At 41.7% G+C, this 22,817-nt stretch overlaps 1 long non-coding RNA gene across 1 annotated transcript; it reads right to left on the reverse strand.

Moving 5' to 3' along the window:
* Positions 1-765: 765 nt before the first annotated feature.
* Positions 766-4,363, reverse strand: LOC124050625. Its single transcript, XR_006841663.1, has 3 exons — positions 4,264-4,363; positions 3,603-3,703; positions 766-3,322 (listed from the first exon to the last, which is right to left on the reverse strand). It is a non-coding gene; the product is annotated as an uncharacterized LOC124050625 (long non-coding RNA).
* Between the last annotated feature and the right edge of the window lie 18,454 nt (positions 4,364-22,817).

The raw sequence follows: 22,817 nt of genomic DNA on the forward strand, positions 1-22,817 counted from the left end.
AATGTATTCAGTCAATGCATATGATTTGGCCAAGAGATGAAATATAAGAAGAAGAGCAAAGGACTAAGATCAGAGCCATGAGGCACTCCATATTTCATGTGGCATGTGTTTCCTTTCATTCGGGACACAAATTCCAGTGTCCTGGGTGTGGTGTGCCACCACTCAACCACAACCTACACCCCTCTTGGGACCTTCTGGCTCTGTAAACTGCTCTATGTTGTGCTGCTGCTCTGATCGTCCAATATTAATGCAGATGTGTTTGTACTGGAAGTACAGTAAAGCCTGGAACATTAAAGTTTCATCCATTCAATGAAACGCTGAGGGGAGTGCCATAAAGGTGGTATTTGAATGAGATTGGGCTCATTATCATTATCATTATTATTATTATTATTATAGAAAACAGACTGTGTTTTCTCATAAAGGTAAAACAGGCGAGAGCCAGGATTGTTTATGTAGTGGTGTGAAACCAGCAACTGGGGCAGTCGTGACCTGGTGGTCAAATCTCACCCAAATCAAATTTTAACAATGTTTTAGTGTCACTCTGGCCTTGAACTGTTGCATGACTGATTTGGGAAGTTGCACACTCTGCCTGTGCCTGCTGAATTTTCTCACCAAAGTATTTTTAGCTTACATCCTCTTATATTCACCCACTTGCTAATGATATCAACAGTGAAAATGACAGACAAGAGATTGGCAGAAAAAGAAATGACTTAAATGAAATGCTTTATCTTAGCTGAAGCAAACAAACACCACACCTAAAGTGAATTTTAGAATAAAAGGAAGACTGAAAAGGTGTTTCTTTTTAATTTTTCCAATACTTCACCTTTACAGAGAGCAGTCATTACTGAACACTATAAAACAGGTATAAAGTTTGGGCATAAGACTAATCGGCTGTGACACAGGAAAGGTGTGCATTCACTTTTACAACAGCTCTTGCAGTAACTACAAACACACAAATATCCATGCAGAGAAGAAATTTCTTTTATTTTCATCATTTGATTATCACTGCACTGAAAACAGGATTAACTACACACAAGAAACAGAAGCAGTTTTTCCTGGAAGCTACACAAAAAAAAGAACCAATGTTCCCTGTGTTCTGATAATGTGGTGACCTCTAAGCCAAATGATTTATCATCAAGCAGACATAATATTTTGTTATTCATCATGGCTACAGTTGTCCCCAAAACTGTATTCAATATACCTGGAACGGTACACTTCAATGATAAATGACACCATTTATATGCTGGGTCTTTTGCCATACCATTTGGTTTACTGAATTACAGTAAAATAGTGCTTTATAGGTGCACCTTTTTCAGAGGGCATGCTCACTTTTCAGGGAGGTCCTCTTTGAAAAATTGTCTCTTTGTGTCTTAATTGTAGAATAGGTCCTTATTCTTTGCTGCTTAACCTCTGCAATCATCCACCACTTACACAGGTGCAGTATTTTTAGACCTTATTGGCTCAGACTTTGCCCGAGCGTGGGTTGGGTTGCGCCATGTCATCTGGGGTCAGGTTGGAAGGTTGTTTCAGTCAGTCCCATCGGAGCCAATTATGCACAAGATTCATGCACTCACTGCACTGTGAACTGCTCGGTATCCACTGGGTGACACATGCCAATGACGGTGGCTGTCCTTCAACTGGGTGACCCAGGTTTAAACCGTCACACCACACACCATTTTAAAAAAACGCTCAACTTTTTGGGAAATATGCTCGTTTCTGTCTTGCTGACAGTTATGAAACAGGATGGTACCAGCACGCCTTTTGAAAAAACTGTGTGAATGAATAGTTCCATTAACAAGCTAACATCAAGTTAAATGATAATTAGAATGCTGTTAGCAAGCCCAATAGCTATTAATTCAAATTATGCTTTATAATCCTGAGAAGGAAATGCCAAAGGAGAGTAAATGTCACTGTAAGAGATAAATACAAAGACGCTTCAGGAGCTACAGTGACTGACTAGTGTGTTAGCGGCAGGCTCGCCAGCTAGAGTAGTTAACCCTTTGGGTATTTGTAACATCTAACAAAATTAGATTAATTTTGTGGTGCCAGTTTCTGGTGTTAAACAATCAACATGTTTTTTAAAAAGATGCTGAATCCATGCCAGCTCTGGTCAAACCAGAAGATGACCAAATTGACACCAAGGTAAGTCTGAGTTTGCCATCATAAATCTATAACTCTGACCTTCCTACACAGGTCAGTTACTCAGCTTCAAAGTCACACTGACACAGTCATCACGTCAGTCATCTGCACATTTATCAGCTTTTACCAGCGGAGGCACTGAGAGCTTTCCAAGACAACGTCACCTGCCTCACAAAGCAAATCAAGAGCTAATGGAGGAGAGAAAGAAGCAAGACAGGGGCGAGGACAGACAGGAAAGAGAAGAAGAAGAAGAAGAAGAAGAGAGAGAGACTGAGACAGAGACAGACAAAAGAGACAGAGGGAAATCATAAGGTGAAGATGGAGACAAAGATTGGCGGTGAGAAGGAGAGGCAGAGGTAGCGTAGTAAAGTGAATTAGCTCCAGAGGATAAGGAGCTCAGTGTTGTCTGCCAACTTTGCTAATCCTTCTCACATCTGGCTGGTGAAGACACTGTGTGTGTGTGTGTGTGAACGTGGGAGTGCCATTTTAGGGCAGCGTGCATGTGTGTATGGTTGAGTTGTGTGTGTGAAAGTCTGCATATCAGTTCAGCTCAGCTCACTTGGCCATGCATGTGCCCATATACTCTGTGTGGGTGCACGTATGTGAATGTAAGCATGTGGGCATGTATACGTGTGATTGTGTGTGCGACTCCCACAACATGAGCTGCTTTCAGAGTTTGCTTCTGTGGGATAATAACCTCGTATCCCTTTTAGACCTTCATTTTCGTCACAGTTGTGTGAAAAGACTGCATCTCCAAAGAGGCTCTAACAACATCTTATGCATAAATGTCTTTTTGAAAAAAAAGAAAAAAAGAAAAAAAAGAAATCCAAGCCCAAAAAATTAACAAGTGTTAAAGGCTTTAGAGGTCAAAATAAATATCCCTATAATGCCTTGTAGATGTGGTATTTGTATTACAAAGGGTTACTGTATTCCTTCTTGAGGGCTGGAAAACTATTCCAAATAACAAAGGCTGTTCTGATGGTTGTGTTGTGCGCAGGAGCGCTGCGTCGTGGGTCCGGACCAGCTTCAGATGGTGCAAGACCCTGTAATGTTATGTCAGCTGGAGTACCTTGAAATTGGAGCAAAAGCAAGGAGGTCAGGACGAGGCTAATGTGGTCATCTTTTTCAGTCCAGGTTCACATTCCAGCTGCTGCAAATTGGGTAAGCTGCACTCGAGCCAAAGCTGAAGTCACAGACGGAGAGTGTTGCAAGTTAAATACATCTGACAGGACGAGTAAGATAAATGTGGCCAGCATTTTGCATAGTGAAGGTCAGCCATCTTTCTGATGTTGATTAGTTTAAGTATCAGCGGTATTGTCCCTGAGTATTATAATAATGGACTGTTATGGAAGAAGTGTCCGATTCTTTAAAGGTTAAATATGTCATATAGCAGCAAACAGCTTTGAGGGGTAAAGGCATTGTGAAGTAATGGCGTCCTGAACAGAGGAGGATGTTGCACTAACCTCCGTCTGAGTCCACCTGAGTCCCTCTCTGTCTCCCCTACGTCCATTTTCAACACGGCAGCCTGGTGGCAAACTTTCTCCCACTGTAGGGAAAGATTGCACTAAAATGTGGTTATGAAAACAGTTCAGGCAAGAAACGGGTTATGCAGTACCACAATATTGCTTCATATGTGATCAGCACTGCCTGATTTTACAGTTTGATCTGAAAGCAGGACACAAAATGGTGCCTGACTTGTCATAAACTTTTGTCATAAACAAAATTAAAATATATTCTTGTATTTTTGAGATTTCTTAGAAATCTCTAAATCACTACAAGGTATCTCTATTTTCTGTTAGTGGATTGCTTCTTGTGCTTTAGTTGCTTGTGTTTTTATTTTATATTGCCTTTTTTTACATAAAATTTTGTATTTATAAAACTTTATAAATTATTCCTACATGCGACTATAAAGTTTACTCCTGTTTTATTTCGAATACCTGGGGAAAACTTGCTGGTTTGGGGAGAATATATTAAACTAAAGGGATCTAGTGGAGCATGCTATGTGGGCTTCAGAGCACTCATATTGGCCTGCACATTATAATAAAACCACTTTGGTCAGCGGCTGCTGTCATAAATATTAACGAGTTATGGGCAGTCCTACAAGTCTATCAGTGCTGTACTCACTCATTCATCAGACCAGCTCATCTGCAAATCCATTCCTGGCAAGACTCGGCTTTATCGGAGCTCACCAGTCCACATCTCCACCAGCTCCAGCAGCCCCCCCCCTCCCCTCACGCACACACACACACACACACACACACACACCAGCCCCACCCCACACCTCCTCCTCCTCCGAGCTCACACCTCCCTTGGCTGTAACGCACTCCACTGTGTGGCTGCCAGCGACTGCTATGAGTCCCACAATCCCGAAAATTGATATTTTCATCCCAGCCATATCTTTTTTTAAAAATAGGCCAGTCAAAACACTTTCTGGTTCCTGCACCTGCTGCTTTTCCTACAATTCGCAGCCATGCAAGCCTTTTCTTTCTGCGTGTCATATGATTTGGTAGCTGCTCGCCATCCTTTACTGCGCAACAGCGTGTGCTTTGGATTTCTTTACGATACTGTCTCTGTTTGTGACTTGATCCCAGCCCTGCCCCTCAGCTCAACTGTCACTGCAAATAAGAATTAATGCCCAGATAAACTGCAAGGTTAAATAAATAACGCAATAATAATAGTGCATCACTGGCGGCCGCAACATAATGAGAGCATTATGATAATTAAACATCCTAATAAGCCTGGGTCATACTTAATCTCTGTGAGCTTGAGGTCAGCAGATGTGGAGGAGCAGCACGAATAGCATGAACACAACTGTTTCCTGTACGGTGAACATCTGAATCGGGTTAAACTTGTTTTTTTTTTTTTTCTCCCCCATGAAGCCCATTTACAGAGCTGCTCTTTTTAAAATTTAATTTTCCTTCATACAGTTCTAGTTCGTGACATGCTGCTCTCCCCTGAAATCATTAATCAGGGTTTTAATTTCCTGGACCGTGTGGTCTTGTCTTAAAAATTTGGCAGTTTGATTAAAAAAAATAGATAAATAAAAATCTTGCCGCCAAGCTCGCATTAATCTGCTCTTATATACCACTGACTGGAGCAGGATCAATACTTTGGCCAGAGAGATCAGTGCACTGTTGCTAAGGATTTCTGAGGTTCTGCTAAAGATTCGAAAATTATAGATTTGAGAAAGAAAATGTCTGAGGAATGACAGTGAATCCTAGAGGAAACGTCAATGCTATATCAAAGCAACCAGAAATTATTACAATAAACTAATAATTTACAGGAGATTTGCTTATTGGATATTATCCATGCAATCCTTCATTAGTTATCTGTCACTGCTTATCATTTGCAGGCTCGCGTGAGGGCCTGGAGCCTACCCCAGGGTCGGGTGCACCCTGGACTGATTGCCACCTCATCACTGAGACAAACAACCGTTCGTGCTCAGATTGACACCTACGGGCAATTTAGAGTCTCCAAACCTTTTAAGGGATTCAACACCCTTAACTAAGTCCCTCAGCTAAGGAGAAACGAAGCCTTAAGCTCCACACTCAAGGAAAACACTGAAGGCATTTGGTCGCATTTCCCCATCAGGTTGGTAGAAACCAAACAAAGAAAAAAAAACCAAAACAAAACATGAGTATTGAACTGACATTCACTGAATGGCCCCCAGCACGACTGCAATAGAATAACATTGTTGTGTAACTGCTGCATGCTAAGACGCTCACCACGTCAGACTAAATGTGTTTGTGTTGTCAGGAAATTTGCAGGTTTAAATATACTCCCTTATAATGGTGTTACACTGCAGCTTGTAGGATGAACCGGCTTGCTTTGCTCCATTTGTTTTCTCCACAGCTGGATGAATAATGAAACTATTCACAATATCATGTTTGCTATTCAACAATAATCACGAAGCCCTCCTACACCTGCATACACACCTGATTCTTGCTTGACCCCAAGACTCCCCATCGGCGCGTTGGTCTTCGTGTTGTTCCCGTGAGCTTCTTAGCACTGAATTACACAATACACAGCACGAAATCACCTGTTCTCAACAAGAGCAACATACTTGAAACCTACTTAAGAAGCACTTAAGCACTCATTAGTCTTGGCGACTGGAGGCGTACGTTCATCTTTGCCCAATTCTCAGCTTGTTTTCACTGATTCGTGAAAAGAGTTGCGTAAAATGCATGTCCTCGTTCTGACCTCCTTCCAAAACATGTTTGCTAATGGCAAGTTGCTCTCAAATGTAATTCATGTTTTCACAGCTGCTGCAACACACATGCACAATTACTGTTATTACATTAGTAACAGGTACAACCCAGTCCACTCTGGCTTTTCCAGTTTTGTTCTGTGGCAGCTGTGGCGTCGACAGACAGATGATGATTAAAATTAATATCATCAGGCACAGATCGCATGCACAATGACCTCCTTACAGCACACACACTCACTCACGCATGCACACACACACACACACACACACACACACACACACATGCCGTATAGCACATGTGCTAATAAATAACACACATGCTGCACTGATTAGTAGGTCTAGTGTGTGTGACAGTGTGTGTATTTGTCGCATATTATGAGGTCAGTCATTAGTGATATTGGTTCTCAGCAGCTGGTGGTCTGTTCTGTTTCAACAGCAGGATGCATGATGATCTGTGTGTGTGTGTGTGTGTGTGTGTGTGTGTGTGTGTGAATGGAATTAAAATAGGAAACATCTTGAATCCTCCCCTGAATATTTTTTTTTATTTTGTTAAGAACAGTAGCACAAACACTTTCAAATGTTTTTTTTTTTTTGCTTAATGTTGCTGCATTTAACAATAAAAGAACATTACGATTACTTTGAATTACAGACGTACTTTAGTGTCAGTTATTCACATGGTTTTGGAGTCCAGCAGCCATCAGTTTGTGAGACTCACATGTACGTTTGTTGCATCTTGACCATGTTTTGATCAATTTGATTTAATTGCAGTTTAGACATTTTGAAGCAGAGTTGTGAAATGTGAAAAGCTTGCTTTTTCCATTTTGCTCTTGGGGGTCAAAATATATGTGACCACAAAAGTTACATATACAAACTCCAAATGAATTATAGAATATAGAGGAAGCATTAACAATATATAGTACATCCCCGCTGAATTACCCCCACATCAGTTAATGTACTGCTCTCAGCTTTCTGGTTGAAATGAGCCCACTGTGAGATGTTGATAGGGGTCATAACCCTTTAAGTGGGAGTGTCGGTGAGTGAACCTTCAGATTTTTGCTGTTGGGCAAAAGGAAATGGTATTTCCAAAAAAGCTAATTCATGATTAAAGATGTTCTAAAATTCCATATTTAGATTTTTCTTTTTTCTTTTTTTTAAATGACTGCATTTACAAAAATCTGCATGGTGATATAATTGAGTTTCTTGGGTCTGGGGTTCTCGCAGGGGTCACTGGATTTAATCATCACACAAAAGACCGTGTAACTTTTCAATTAAATTTTTATTTTCTGAAAATGAAAAGCCACAGTGGGAATATAGAGTCTACATCTGAGTGCTCCAGTGGAAATAGCTCTGCATATTGTAGTTTCTGCTGGAGATAAGGCTAATGTGGTCATTCTTGGGGGAAGTGAAGCTCTATGGTAATTTCCTGTAGAAATAGCAGCTTCCATAGGCTGTAGCAGTTAGTGAGATAGATGGTCCGCGAGAGAGGTGGCAAAACTACAACTCAGCATTTTTTTACTTTATCTATTAGAGTGGTAATATTGCATGATCAAGTGTAGGACACATTCACTCACATTCGTACCAACTCTCTATATCTTCCACCCTCTACCTCCTACCCCCTCTCTGTCTGTCCATTATGTTGAGTAATGAGAGCAGAGTTTCCAGTTCATTCAATACTCACTGTCCCTCTTAAAGGGACACACCGAGCTTTGGGTAATTGATCCTGCTGGTCGGTTTGATGTACATTAGGGAGGACAAGTATGTCAAAACCTGTCTCGCAGGGTACAAAATTGGGCTATACTTTACAGTTATTACACAAAATAAAACCTTTAATATGTGCTGTAGTCTCGAGTTTGAAAAGTTGAATCACAAACATGACTTCCCAATAAAAGTCATCCTTGCCATTTCAACACTTTTATTGTGAAGCACAATAATTCTGTTTGCATTAGCAGTAAATTAATAAGCCTTTGATGTTTTTGCACGAGTGTTATCAATAAGATAAAAGTACACTGGACTACATGAATGCATTTTCTTCCTTGTGAATCTCTTTTATTTGAAGGCAATTTCTACCCAGCCTGTGTAGTGCATAATTACAGTTATTACTAGTACTACTACCACTACTTAAGCTGCTACTATTACTACAGAAAACTGCTACAAGGAGGGGTAATAACAGAATGTACATATTGCAGAAAATATTAAACAAATGAGAATTTTCATAAAAATCTTGATGATTATAACTTTAAATCTTGTGTCAAGAGAGAGAATTCAAAGACCTGAAAGACTTGAGGGTGACTTGAAATTTGAAAACTCTGATATGTGAGTAAAAAGTGAAAATTGTGAAAGTGAAAAGAGAGAAAGTCAACCATGGCTGCACATTTAAGAGGTTTCATACCAGCAATCAAGAAACACCACACACACATCTGAATGATTTGTCATCCTCCACTGTGGGTGAAAATGTATTAGTCACTGAAATCATGTGGTTTAATCTCATGGCTGGAAGGGGAGAAAAAAAAAAAACTTGCCACAAACACATTCTGAATGAAACGAGAGATCATTAAATCAACCGAGCTGATGTAACCGAGCTTCTCGCTGGAGCAATTTCAGAAGACAAACACGTACCATATTGACCCACTGCAGTTTCTTTTACAGCTGCACACAATCGTCTGTTATCCATCACTGTTTGGACGGAGAAGAGTAACACCTGTAGAGACAGTCAGGCAGACAGACAATAGGACACTATAGCACTAGTTATGTTGAGATGAATTTGAATCCTCTCCAGTGAAACAACAGACAATGCATCAATTAGTCTTAATCCAGTATGGGATTTGTGTGTGTGGATATGTGTGTTTGTGCCTCTGCATTTTTTGCATGTTGCCAGCTAAATGCCTGAATTGTAACCGTATGTGTGCTCTGTGTGTGTGTGTGTGTGTGTGTGTGTGTGTGAGATTTACCCCAGTGTGCGTAAGTGGATTAGAAACAATGAGCGCTCTGTGATGAAAAGACAATAGACTTGCATTCCCTCTGCATCCCTACATCCCTCCCTCTCTTTTTGTTCCTCCCTCCCTTTCTCTCCAGCCGTCTCTCTCTCTCTCTCTCTCTCTCTCTCTCTGTCTCTCTCTCTCTCTGTCTTTCTGTGTCACTGTCTTTCTCTTCTGCTCAGTTCTCTTCGTTTATTGGATTGTTTTTCTGTTGACCCACAGTACCTCATACCGCATTTCTGACAACTCCCATTTAAACATAACCAGATAAACTTGTGTTTGTGTGTGTATGTGTGTGTGGTATGATTGCATATTCCTGTAGTTGTGGGGACAAAAATGTGTTTACATAGTCACATTGCGAGGACCCGCCTTACTTATGAGGACAAAATGCAAGTTCCGACGATATAAATCATTAAATTTTAGGGTGAAGACGTACCTTAAGGTTAGACTGAGGCAAGTAATGTTTATTGTTACGGTTAGGGAGTTGTAATGCCTCCAGGAAATTAATGTAAGTCTATGTAATGTCCCGCAAGTGATGGAAGCAAGACTCTGTGTGTGTGTGTGTGTGTGTGTGTGTGTGTGTGTGTATGAGAGAAAAAAAATGAAAGCAGTCCAGTGGTTATTAATCAGTAATTAGAGCTCTGCGATGTGTTGAGGATTAATTTACTGATTCTTACACCTCCCATCTGCTGTCTCCACACAAGCACACACACACACACACACCTTACACACGCACGCAAAAACAATTTGAGACAGAGTAAGAAAATAGGACCAATACAGAAGCGTGCGCACACACACACACACACACAAGGTCCCTCTATCTTTCGGTAATAGTCTTGTCTGATTCCACGGTGTGTTCTGCTGGGCTCTGATCACTCCGGTCCAGCTGGACTCGGCCTCCCTGCGGCTGCACAACAGCTTCAACCTTAAGTCTTTCTCAGACGATAAGCAGTGTGTCGCCTGCAGACCCACGCAGCCTCTTCTCTGCGACATCCTTGTTTCTCTGTGGGAACACAAAGAGAAGGAAAGGAGCAGAGTTTCAACTCCTTTACAGGCACAAACAGGCAGTAACGCTATCACTGTGATGAATGCACTGGTGTTAAAGTTGTAATGCTGAAAATGCTTGAGGTTTGTAGCCATCTTGTGCCTTCCAATCCGAGCACATGTTGCTGAATTTAATGTCGATAAAGCTTATACTTTGCTAAACTGAAAGTAACATCTAAGCCTTATTTTGGTGAACCGACCAGCAGTAACCAGTGTTAGAATAGCAGACCTAGCAGCTGAAACCAGTTTATTTCTTTGGAATTTCTAAGATTGTTGGACAGTGCAGAGAACTATGACCCAGTACACCTGGCTACCTGCCCCGCGATTAAATGACAGTAGTCAGTTCGATATTAAATCAGACGTGCAGAATGCATGGGCTAAATTTCAGTTATTCCATCTTAAATTTTTCAGAAGTAATGCACGATTTTCTTCATATTTTCTCAAACTTTAGATTAGTCTCACAGAGAGACAACAGTATAGCCACTGCATGTGTCCAGCAGGACAAAAAGACAGCACAAAGAGCTTCACTTCTTGGGGCTCATGGACAAATATGGTACAGCACACACTTCAGAAGAAAACCACACACAGCGAGAGTTACCTTTTCTTCTCTGACAGAAGGACCGGGGCTGCCATGACATTGCTCAAGTGTCAACATTGTGTGCTGACGGCCCCAAAAGGCTCAGCATGATTCCACCTGCCGTTTCACAGCAGTTTCCATGAGACGGAGCCTGTTTCCCGCTCCGCCTGCCAGGTCGCCCACAGCTCAGCGCTCACCTTTCACTGGAAATGACTGATTTGTCAGTGGTCCTTGCTTACAATGTGAAATGGCCTTAGAGGAGGTGAGGCACTGCCGAACAGTGAGTTCTTCTTTTGACTTCAACACTAAAAGCCCAGTGCTGACACTTGAGTGATTTCAAGTATTTACTGAGGACAAGTTGTGCTTGTGAAGATGAAGTAACCATTCGACATGATGTGCTTTGATTACACAACTCGGCTGAACTCGGCTGAAAGCGAACAGAATCTCTGAATGAAGCAAGTAAAGCCCAAAGTGAAGTCTTATTTTATGAATGTGGTGTTTTTTTTCAGTGTGAGTGTGCTTTAAAGTATTTGCACATACATAACTATTGTCTATGTCAATATCAGAGACAACTTAAAACAGCACCAGCTTTCGCCGAAGCCGCCACATGTTAATTACCTTGCTCAAGGGCACCTCAGCAGCATATTTACAGCCGGCACACAGTGTTCCTACATTCGCCCGCCTCATGTATTATCCTCTCAACAAAAGAGAGCCGGATTGTAGCGTTGCTCTGTGTAATGAGAGCTTCTCCAGAGTAATGAAACTTGTCTGGAACAAAGCAAGCGGTTCTAATATCAAACTGTGTCCTATTAGCATAATAACTGACCTCTCTATTGGCTGAGAAGGGGGACATAGCCTCAGCGCTGGCCCAATCCAAACTTATCGTCTTGATAACAACCTGGAATTAATGCTCGGCATAATGGAGTTCGGGCAAAGGAGGAAAAGAGGAGGTGGCGGGGTTGGTGGTAGACATTTCTCTACAAGGGAGAGACAAAAAAAAACACCACACAATGAAGGGAAAAGGGTGCCAAGGGGAGAGAGACAGGAGAGGCAGATAGGGTGGATGGTGAGGAGGAAAGACGTCAGGGTGCGAGGAAAAGAGAGGGGAGGGGGAAGAAGGAGCGCAGATATGTTTCGACAAAAGGTTTCATGTTGAGAAACACTCATTCTCTCTCAGTTTCTCCCTTTCTCCCTCATTATCCCTCCACAGGACAGAAGAGCGGGGAGGTGAGGGGGGGGACAAATGACATTTTCATTTGTTCTTTTAAGGGTTCCTTATTATCACCTTTCAAGAGAAGCCCTCGCGTTCTCCATCTCTCTCTCTCTCTGTCTTTGTCTCGTTTTTGCTCTTGCTCCCCCACAATAGATCCAGATAGAACTTTTTGTGCTCTCTCTCTCCCTCTCTGTCTCTCTCTCTCTCTCTCTGTGTCTACCTCCTCACTTGTTCTCTCACTCTATTCTGCAGTATAATTGCATGGCTGATTAATTATAAGGGAATCAGTAAGAGTGAAAAGAGGAGTTGGCATTTCGGCCTACAAAGAGAAAGGATCCCTGCACCTGCACACACACATACACACACACACACACACACACACACACACACACACACACACACACACACACACACAAGCAGGGGCATGTAATGCTCAGTTGTACCTAAATCTAAACAAAAAGGAAGCCTGTGGGTTAAGACCATCGACGATTATTTCCATTGCATACAAGCATTGCCAATCCTGCTCTGGTGACATCATTTGGAGCCAGACTGACTGGGTGCTGGAACCATGGTATCGAGTTACTGTGCATACACTCGCCCAACCCAAATCACAAGCGGTGCTCAGCTGTTAGCCATGAGGTTTTTCCGTGTTGGTGTAGAATCAGATAACTCATTTTAACTGAACTTATTAGAAAAATTAAAACAGAGGATGCATCAGCATAAGAACTAAGAAAATCACGGACACCATCGTTGGGAAAAGTTTATTTGAGGTGTACTTTGAGTCTTTAGGTTGGCCCATGTCCCATTTGCCGACATGGAGGAGGTGGACATTCATGATCTAAGCTGGAGCCAGCCACCAGGGGGCAATCAAGATGTCTGAACTTCACTTGTAGGAAGCTCTCATGTCATCTATCTTTTTTTATTTTCAGTGGTGAAAAGGGCCACATTGTCTCATCATTGTCACATTCTCTGGGACAGCAGTAAATTGCTTCTCAAGTCGTTAATAAAATAACAAAATCAGCTTGGGACAGAACAGCAATGTCTCAAAAAACAATATATACATAACAGTTTGCAAATTAGGGTAGAAATTCCCCTGAAGGATGTGCAGTGATTTGCCAGAAAAACTGACAGGGAAACAGTGATGCAGTGGGCCAGGAAGTGACTTGTCAGCTATGCAAAGTTGTTTTTGGAGAAGTTATTTTGGGATTCCTCCTTTCACAATCAAAAATGAAGTGCCGCTTGGCACAAAATCATGCAGGTTTCCAGGGAGAAAGACGTATGGTGCTTATTTACACAATGCTTTCCACAAACTAGCAAGCATAGACACGTGAAGTGAGAACTTGTGAGGATTGCCTCGTGCAATTTATTTGCTTTTAGTAATATAAACTTCTACACACTGGATGTTTTTTACAGGTTCTCCAGGCACACTGACAAGCCACAACATTATTAAAATATCTTACACTCTTTTTCTTCCTTGTTTTTGGCCAACCAGCCTGCTAAAGCTAGACTTTGATCAACCTTTGTTTTGTTGCTCACAAAGTCGTCTGAAGCGTAGAGTTTGACGACAAGATGTGTAATGTGTGATCAACTGTAATGCCAATCAAGCTGTGCAACCACTGAGGAAAATTTGCGGCAACTGAATTTCAAAGATGTCCTCTAGGAAAGCACCCAACTGTATTTGAGAAGGCACACATAATGGCCCTGGAAAAACTTTGTTTTCGAAGAATCTTCACATCTTCAACCAGACACTTCTTTACTCTCGAAGGCATTTCTGAAAAGCCATCTTTGGAGTGTGAAAATGCATGTTTAGAGTGGACAGAAGGCCGCAACTGAGAGGAATGGATGCTAAAACAAATTTAGCTGGTTCATTGTGGACATTAAGTCAAAGTCTCTGCAGTCTAGTTCTTCTCATGAATATTCATAACCAGGTCCTGGCCAGTTGGCAGGTTGTCATGAGCTGTGCTCCATTTGCCAAGGCAGCCATCAAAACCAAAACTTAATGATCATAGCATTGCATCAGAAGTGCTCAGTCTGTGTGACTAGTACTCATCCACATTCATTTTAAAATACATTTTTAAGTGAATCCCTGATTCACCTGGCAGATAATCTTGTTTTTAGTATAATCTTCAGATGCTCTCCACACGGTATATTATCGTAATCTTAAAGGTATGTGTGACAGATGTATGTGATTGATGGTTTTCAGCCTCGTTCTCTCTGCTGTTACAGCTCCTGCAGCAGACACAGTCAAACATGCTATCTGACATTATAAACCACGGACAGAAATTCAAAGCAGTTGTTTGAGTGTGGTAAACTGGTCGTATATAATAAGGCCTACGTGGTTTGGATCAGAATCTCTGAGCTCAGGATGACTGTGTACCCCGCAGGGGTGTTTTACCTCTTGGCCTTGCCTCTCCAAGTGGATCAATTCCAGAGGATTGATGGAGTTTTTCGCTGCAGATTGATGTTGTCGGTGTTAGTGCAGAACTTGGATTCTGGGGAGCCCTAAATCCTCACCCCCTCTATCACTCCGTTCCAGTTTCTTGTTGTGCCTCAAAATCAGCTTTAACAGAATATTTCTGGGCATGGATTGTGACTCATCTTTGAGTCAAAACCAAGTTGCACTGATCGTGCTGTTTTCTATTTTTCTCTGTTCCTGCTCCCTGTTGTACCTTTGTTCTTGATCTGGTTTTTGACTCTGTCTAATGTTTTTTTTGTTGTCTTAATGCATGTGTTGTGTGCGTGTGTGTATGCATCTCACAGATACATGCATTTCTATTTGCACCTTAATTCTGTATGCAAGTCCATCTATGTATTTTGTTGTTATATGCATTAACACCTGTATGGTGTGTGCGTGTCTCTCCTTGCAATTCTTCAGGTGTAGATGTGTGTGTGTTTGTGAGTGTCTCTGCTCACACACATCCCTGATGTGATTTGATCAGACACCAATAAGAGCAAATCTCATTAACATCAAACTGTTTTAGTACTAATCAGGTTACGGAGCTACCGGCCAGCCAATGGCAGCTACTAATGCCATTAAGTCGAGCCGTGATTGGATTGGGATCTTATTTCAACTTCCTGAAGGCTGCCAGCGTTTTAATCAATAAACACAACTGCAGTGATGTCACAGTCCGTTAGAACGCCGCGGAGGTGATGTCATAGCTCATTAAGATTGTAAAGATGGTGGAAGGAACGAGCAGAGTGGAATCAAGGTGTTTTATCGGGTAGTAGAATCCGAGGAAACTCCACCTACCCTCCTGAAAAGATATGTGAGGCTGCGTTTAAGAATTGTGAAAAGGAAGAAACACAAGCGCAGCATATCTTTCATGGTAATTACATGGTGCTGGTAAAGTGAAGGAAAATGCACGATTGGAAGGAGGGGGGGAGGAACAGCTGAGGAGGACAGGAGGGGAAATGTAGTAGAAATCAGGAGTAACTTTATTAAAACAGAACACAAAGCAAATTTTGCGTTTATCCCAAGGCTTTATGGCACAACGTCACAAACTCACAGACACAAGAGGAGGTGAAAAACCAAAAGAACTAGAATTTCTGGTGAGAGATCAGCCAGAGGCTGAGTTTCCACACAAACACACACGGACACACTCACACAGTACACTTGGCTGATCTGTAGCCAGCTAGCTTATAGCTATCGACAGCTGGTACACTGACTGTTTGGGGTTTTGCTTTGGTTTTCCACTGAATACACCTTTGGAGTCGACGTGTACATTGGTGACCCCATGATACAGCATGCAGAGCACAACAGTGCTCTGAACCAAATGCTAACACATGCATGCTAACATGCTCATGACGACAGTGCTTATGTTTAACATGTAAATGTTTACCATGTTCACCATCTTAGCTTAGTGTGTTACAATGCTAATATCTGTTAATTAGCAGTAAAGTGGGCTACAGCAGGCTGGTGGGAATATAATTTTTTAGGAATATGACTATAAGCTAAAAGACTGTAGAAAATAACATTTTGACCTCACCCCTAATTCATCCTGAAAAACTTTCACCTCAGTCAATCCATTAGTTGTCAAAACATTTCCTTTTGAACCAAAAACATTCAACAATCACCACAACCACTGACAGACCAAAAACAAAGGCATAGATTGAAGGACAGACAACGATCAAGGGAACCATCCTAAATCTCCAAAATGCGTTTCAGTTTCACAAATTAATTTGAATAACATTCAGACTGCTTCTGATCTGTAGATTAGCTGGTCTGGATAACTGAGACTAAAATAATCCTCTTTGCTGGTTTTATGGATTTCACTCAGGCCATTTTGTGTCTCCAAAATAAATCCAATGCAATGTCATACACGATGGGGCACAAAATGGCTGCCTTATCGGACCCACTTACTGGACCTGTGACATTAAGTTAAAACAAAGCATTCTAGACAGTGTAATCCATTTAACCTAGCCAATCGTGTTGTGGTCACTCCATTCACTGTTTGATTCTCTCCAATCATCTCAATTCAAAGGTGCAGCCATGCTCCTGTCTCTCTCTCTCACTCTGTCTGTCGCTCTCTTTCCCTTTCTCCCCCGTCTCTTCTGCCTCAGATCGATGGCGAGGGCGAAAAGCTAATGACCCATCTCAGCAACCAATTCACTCAGCTCTGCCGCACTCAGTACCTGTCGAAACCCATGAGGAGAGAGGAGAGGGGAGGAGAGGAGGACAGGAGAGGAGGAGAGGAGAGGAGGAGAGGAGAGGAGAGGAGAAGAGGAGAGGAGCACAGGGGAGGAGGCTGGCTCATCTAAAATCTGAAAGCTTAGATCATTTTTTGTGTGCACTCTTTTGTACACACAAATCCTCATCACCGAGTTGTTAGCAAGATTCATTTTCACTCTCTTAAATTGTTCTATTTGAATAACTGTTGGAAGCGTGAAGAAGGAGAACACTTGCTTTCTCGGTATTTCCAAAAAAAAAAGAAAAAAGAACACAAATTTTAGTAGGATAAGATTATCTTTCTGTCTCATAACTGCTCGTATTTATCTTACGAGTCCTTGCAGGAGTCTTGACCCCCCCACACTGTGATCCAGTAGATTAATCTAATGGCAGCATAACCTGTACCCAACACTTATTAAAGTTTTTAATTTGTAGGAAATTAATTTATTCTGGCTCTGTCGACTACGAGAGTCTGCAGCTCCTCTCAGTCATAATTCTGTACAATCCGGCTCTCAAAACATTTCGTGATTTGAACATAATTTTATTTTATTTAGCAGATTTGGCTGAAACGTCCTCAGACACTGATATATATTCTTTTTTTCCCTGAATACACTCATGAAAAATGATCAACATTTTCATGCATAAGTGGTTTATTTGGTTACTCTGAAAACAAAGCTTCCCCACCTCTCTGTCTCTTGGTCTTCCTCGCTCTTTATCCATCTATCTCTCTCTGCCCTCCCCCCCAAGCCCTTAAGTTCAGCTTCAGTGCCTATCACATCTAAATTCATTAGTGCCTCAAGAGGTGTGCCTCTGTGTGTGTGTGTGTGTGTATGTGTGTGCATCATCAGTGCTAAATGATTATAAAGCATATTTATTAAAAACTGCCATAATTACGACGCCTGTAGCAAAAACACATTATGAAATTACTTCCTCTCCTCTCCACAGGCAAAGACACACACACACACACTCCAATGCTTATAGTGTACATGTATGCACACATGTTTGGGCTGACACACACAGAGGCACACGTTGCACAATCCACAATGTGATTTACACATTCTTATTCCACTTGATGAAGAGGGAGAGGGAGACACATCATGTGTTCAAAAAGGATTTTGGTGAAGTCATCTGTTTCAACATCAGTGACTGAATGCAACACTGAATTTTGAAATCATTCGCTAAATTCACAAAGCAGGAAGGACTGCAATGGTCTCAGAAGATAAGATGAGTTGCAGTTTTATATCATGAACAGTGACAAAATGAAAATAAAAATGCTTCTCAGTCAGCTGTTGGTGCGCACTGTTGTCCCACAAAGCAATGGAGATGCTGCTCACAGCTAAAATATGATTATTAGTGCAGGAAAAAAAATAATCAGAGGTTTCAAGAACTGAGTTATATCATTAGATGAAAGTCCTGGTTTTTTGAAGAGAAAAGTCAGAATAAAATGGTTGCGGTTGCTTTGAGAACAAAATGTCATATTGAAATGTCATTTCTGTAAATCCTCTCCTTCCATTTGGCTGGTTATGGTGTTTCAAGATCACAGTTTTATTGATGTCCAGCTAGAGTGCATTGATTTCTCATATACCGACTGTAAAAATATACCAAACTGTGAGAATTCAAATTCAAAATTAGCATGTGTTACAGAATTGGGATGCAAAGTAAAAAAAAAAGAGAGTGCAGCAGTCATTGCATCATTTAACAGTAAAATTACAACATCTTGAGTTGAATCACGTTTTAAACTGGTTGAACAAGCAGTGCAAGGAGCCGTACAGTATCTGGAACTGTTTCAGCAATGCGATCAGTTTCATGTGTTGTGTCACAAATGCACACATCCAACTTTCACCTACAACCCAGGCTCAAAAGTTCCTGCCAAGCTCAAGACAAACAACACAAGCTTGTACCCTGTGGAGTTTTTCACCACTGGAGGTGCTACAGAGCAAAGACTGAACGACTGAAGTTCCCATTTTGGTTGCATCGTGCACCAGCGCGTGAAAAGACATGCAGCGTGCAAGCACACAGGCAAAGCCATGAATTCCTGCCACTCCTTTCAGACTGTTCCTCTGATTGACAGTTGGTGGCGGTAACACATAAGGAGGCGCAACAATGCAGCAACCAAAAGCAGTGAAGAAGAAGACTGAAAGCGAGCAAAATTGCTGGAAGCCATGCAGAATTTAAAATAGTAAAAAAGAAAGAAATCAGCTTTGCGAGTCTTTCAAAACAAGGAAAATTAATTCAACATACTTGTTAGACTGCGAGGATATGCATGTTTTATTTAAAAACAAAACCAACCACACTTCAAAGAACCAACACCGTGAAGAGCGAATGGTCCATCCAATGAACCCCATATGAGCAGGAAATTATAGCACTCTATTTGTGGTGCTACTTGCTTCCTCAAGATGCTGAATTGGCAGCCTGAAAGGTGATACAGGCCAAGTAGGACCAATGGTGCTGGACTCTCTCAAGAGCTACAGGCAATGGTCAGCCATAGCTGGCCCAACAGTGCCACGACTGCAGACTGTTGGCTTAGTTTTCCTAACGGTCTTACAGAGTCACGTGAGGCACTCGTAGCAAAGGTAAACATGCTGTAAAACCCATGGAGAGTTTCAAAAATAATGAATCAGTGGTTCTAAATATCAGTCTTGGGAATGAGTAAAGACACACAACTCAGCTCTGTTTTGTTCTGATTTATTCTGTCTCCTGGAGACTCGGTGCTTTCGGTTTATCTGCTCAGAAACAGACACAACACACATACACGCACACACATTCACTCCCACCATCCACCTGTCGTCACCAGCTGGCAGATACACCTGGTTCACCAGCACAAGCCAAAAAAAAAAAAAAAAATGGAACGTTACCATAGCAACCATATGGTGTTGGCCTGGCATGGCGGCCATTGTCATGGTAACAGCAGAATGGACAAGTGGGCAGTGCCAGGCCAAGATGGACCAGGAACACACACACACACACACACAGTACCTTGATAATGCTGATACTTCAAAGCTCTGTACAACATCTACCACACTACGAAATGACACCTCTGAAAGTAATAATGTCTCACATTAGCACATCATTTAGTGTCAGTTTTCTCACTTACTCTCACCCATTGTTTTGCATCAACCTGTAGCCAGATCATGAGAGGCTTTGATTTTTTAAATCTCTCTTTGTAAGCAGCCAGTGTTGGATTTAACCTGGAAAAATCCACTTGAACCACAGCAAAATGCAACAAAAGCAAACACTGATCTTTCAGACTTCCACTTTAAATCAGCTTCACAGCCTTTATTAAAGCCAGGCCCTGGACAAAAATGCACCCATCTGTGTCTGCCTTTGGTGAATCTGTCTGCACTGCGAGCAATGCGAGGGAAAAATGGCAGCAGTTGAAGTGTGGACAATGGCTTGATTCCACCGGGCACGGCTGCGTCGTGTTCTGGCCACGGGTGGTGATCGCAGCCATTATAGGCGATGCCTGTGATTCCACCAGATGGCGCATTTCAAAAGCAACGCTTAAAATACGCACCCAGTCTGCACTATAGAGTCAAAAGTATTGGGATTGGGCTAGTTTTCAATAGTTGGGCTCGGCTCCTGACTTCCAGTGAAGGGAAGTCTTAATGCTTCAGCATACCAAGACATTTTGGACAATGCTATGCTTCCAACTTTGTAACAACAGTTTGAAGAAGGACCTTTTCTATTCCAGCATGACTGTGCCCCAGTGCACAAAGCAAAGCTCCATCAGTGGTCCAACATCAGTGTCTGACCCCACAAATGCTCTACTGCATGAATGGGCAAAACTTCCCACAGAAACACTTCCCACAAAATCTTGTGGAAAGCCTATCCAGAAGAGTGGAAGATGTTCTGGCTGCAAAGATGTCTGTGTGTTTAGAATATGAGTGTTAGTGTAAGGGTGTCCCAATATTTTTGTCCATATTGTGTAATTTTTGTATTTTTTATTGTTTCTGGGCATCCTGGTAGCTCACCTGAGAGAGTGGAAGTAACTCACGTACAGAGACCTCAGCGGTGGCCCAGGTTACAGGCCAAAAGCCCAAAAACAAAGACAAAAGAAAACCTCTCTTTTTCTGGGTTATGAGGTTGTGCAAAGTTGTACAGAACCTCTGTGCAGCTGAAATGCGATGCAGCTGTGTCTGGTGGAATCAAACAGTAACCCATCCCCCTCATAGCTCAGTGCACAGGCTCAGATAGGTGGAAACACAATGTGTGAAGTGGGTAAATCATTAAAAGCCGTTTGAACATTTTGCATGGCAACACACATTACAGATTTTTAAAAGGGGGACCAAGAAATTATGAGAGAAAACCACTTTTCATCATGTTCAACAACAAAGACTTCGTGTTCTGGGTTAAATTTAACATTCTTGGCTGCCTCTTTTTGTCATGTGGCTTCTGTAGGCATGCACATACATTGGCAGACAGGCACCAAGTGAAAACTGGAAGGAACGCTTGCTGCAGAAACGAAATTCAGCTGCTTCCATGCAGGAAGTGCAGTGTGAGATCATCCCCGTTTTGTCTCACAACTCATGCTTGTTTGTGTGGCTTGTAGGGAATCGTTTGTTTTTCCTTTCTTCATGTGTCACCAGCAGATGCATGTGTTTGACTGGGAAGGTTTGTTGTGAGTATACATGAGCTGATGACGTCTTAAGGTGTGATTTTCATGTGAAACAAGCCGAGATGAATAAAATTTGTTCTTGCGCAGAAGGCGGTCATGTTGACAGACAGATACGATGATATTAACATTTTTAACATTTTTTTTTTTAGTTTTTATTAATTTTTTTAAAATTCTGAGAACCTCTTTTAAAGGGGGATATTGTTGTTAATGTACAGATTATCACTGGTGGCTTCATCACAATCTTTTTCTTGGCTCAGTGTCAGGCTGCATTCACAGATTTCCTGCAGCAAGTTGTCAAACTACTCTGCAACATCTGTCCGCCTGGTGAGAACAGCACCCGATGTTCCGCTGTGCTGAACGCCGAGCTGCAAAACGGGCTTCAAGTATGTTTTCATGTAAGAGTGTGTGCGTGCAGAAAGTGTTCGGACTATGCCAAAGTGCATATTTGTGTGCATGTGTGTTTACACACTCCCACACCAGGTTGCATACCTCAGACCTCAAAGTATGCATGAGAGAAATAACCAACACAAACTTTCTGTCCTTATCTGTCTTTTTTCAAATATAAGCACACGGCACACACACACACACACACACACACACACAGAGTAGTTTCCTACCACAACTGCGACCTTGAGACTGAACATGAACATGCATATCTCTCACACACAGACCCCAAACGGTTTAACTCTGTGCGTGTTAACGCTGAGCTTTCCCAACTCTTTCTGCAGAAAGAAACTATTCTCTCCTCTACACTCCTTTCCTTTCCTTTCCTTTCCTTTCCTTTCCTTTCCTCATTCAAATGCAGAATATCAAGTTGATGAGAAGAGCTAGAGAAATACCCTCTGCCATTGCCAGAAAAAAAAACAAAAACTTTGCACATAATTCTCTCTCTCACCTTAGCCGCAGACTTAAGACTTAAGACTTGGACTTCAATCAGACAGATGTCACAACAATTACAACAACACTTGACTACTATGAGGTTTGACTCCTTTGCAACCTGGACATAAAAACAATGAAGTCTTACATTTTTTGCAATAAAATGTTGAAGCAATTAAAAAATAAATCGCCAAGCCGGCTATGCAGCTTCACACCTTTATGTTTAATTCTTACGGCTATGCACAGCAAAGATTTGATCTCATTTATCTAAAAAAGTTGTGTTTAACACAGTGTGACAAACAATAGGGTCCATTATTTATTTTTCTGGAGCTTTCACCTAAATGACATGGCCTTTATCGGTTATGGTAAACTATAGGCCAGCAGTTTGTGTTCCTAAAGGTGCTTAATTGGATCAAATTAGAATAAAATTTAGAATAGGGCTTCTATGTCAACAGATCCATCCCTGTCGATCTTTCTTTGACTTCAGATTTTGGATTTGGACGTG

The sequence above is a fragment of the Scatophagus argus genome, chromosome 19 (assembly GCF_020382885.2).
Source record: "Scatophagus argus isolate fScaArg1 chromosome 19, fScaArg1.pri, whole genome shotgun sequence".
NCBI classification, from domain to species: domain Eukaryota; kingdom Metazoa; phylum Chordata; class Actinopteri; family Scatophagidae; genus Scatophagus; species Scatophagus argus.